General features: G+C 36.1%; 1 pseudogene; it reads left to right on the top strand.

Annotated features, from left to right (window-relative positions):
* The first annotated feature begins 273 nt into the window (after window positions 1–273).
* LOC119644221 lies at window positions 274–1,164 on the top strand (annotated as a pseudogene).
* Window positions 1,165–1,462: the final 298 nt, after the last annotated feature.

The following is a 1,462-nucleotide window of genomic DNA, read 5'->3' as shown; positions in this document are numbered from 1 at the left end:
GTGCTCGAAGCTTAACATGAGCTTTTAATGGAAGAAAATTTATGTCCATATGTCCAGACAGTTGAAGAAGAAGTTGGAAGAAAGTGCCGAGGGCCAAAGATGCGGAAGTGAGAAAAGCCTGAAATTATTAAAAAGAAAAGTAGTTTTAAGATTTCGCTTAAATTAAATTAAATTTATATAATTGTCAATTTTATTCGTGAGTGTAGAACAAGTAGGTCCTACAGTCATTCAAAGGGCTTTATTAATCTTCTAGCTCGGCTTAACTATATATTTATGGGTGGAGGACATTTGGGTGATTTTGGAGTATTGGATTTTATTGATAATACACAGGGCCCTATCAGTAATCATTACAGTTTAACAAATAACCACATGTGGGATAGCCGACTCACTCCTTACGTTGATAATATGAACCGTCAGGCACGTACATCCCATAAGCAACTTGCATCAACAAGTTTGTTTAAGAGAAAAACACAAAATTTTGAATTTTTTGTGGTATCAATAGAACCTCCACCGGTTTGTGAATTTTGTTCTAGCAAAATATATCCTGGCCATGGCATACAGTTTGTTTGAAATGATTGCCAGGTTAGTGAAGAAAATTCGAAATATTTAAATTTATGGTTTACTATTAAATTGTTTGTAGATCTTTAAGTTTTGGTGTGGAAAATACCATAAAGTATTTAAGCGCAAAAAGAATCCCCGCAAAATGCGTCGGCCTATCGTAAAGGAGTGTAAAGAATTGGTCATTCATCCGAGCTTTGAGTTTGAAAGAAGACGCAATGCTCCCATTAAATATAATCGGGAAATGCGGAGTAAGGGTTCGTACGCTATCAAAACGGTGAATAAAATTAAAGAACCCCGGCGGGATCATTTTGTTATGGATCGATTGCGCAACGGATGTCACGTGGAAATAAGAATGAATGTCAAAGACGTTCAACGCAACATATCGTTAATACGTTCGCCTGCAGCAGGTCTTAAAGAGCGTCGTGCTCGAAGCTTAACATGAGCTTTTAATGGAAGAAAATTTATGTCCATATGTCCAGACAGTTGAAGAAGAAGTTGGAAGAAAGTGCCGAGGGCCAAAGATGCGGAAGTGAGAAAAGCCTGAAATTATTAAAAAGAAAAGTAGTTTTAAGATTTCGCTTAAATTAAATTAAATTTATATAATTGTCAATTTTATTCGTGAGTGTAGAACAAGTAGGTCCTACAGTCATTCAAAGGGCTTTATTAATCTTCTAGCTCGGCTTAACTATATATTTATGGGTGGAGGACATTTGGGTGATTTTGGAGTATTGGATTTTATTGATAATACACAGGGCCCTATCAGTAATCATTACAGTTTAACAAATAACCACATGTGGGATAGCCGACTCACTCCTTACGTTGATAATATGAACCGTCAGGCACGTACATCCCATAAGCAACTTGCATCAACAAGTTTGTTTAAGAGAAAAACACAAAATTT

Source organism: Glossina fuscipes, unplaced genomic scaffold, assembly GCF_014805625.2.
Source record: "Glossina fuscipes isolate IAEA_lab_2018 unplaced genomic scaffold, Yale_Gfus_2 98463, whole genome shotgun sequence".
Taxonomy (NCBI): Eukaryota; Metazoa; Arthropoda; class Insecta; order Diptera; family Glossinidae; genus Glossina; species Glossina fuscipes.
The sequence above is the reverse complement of the archived record's forward strand: the minus strand, read 5'-3'. Positions and strand labels throughout refer to the sequence as shown.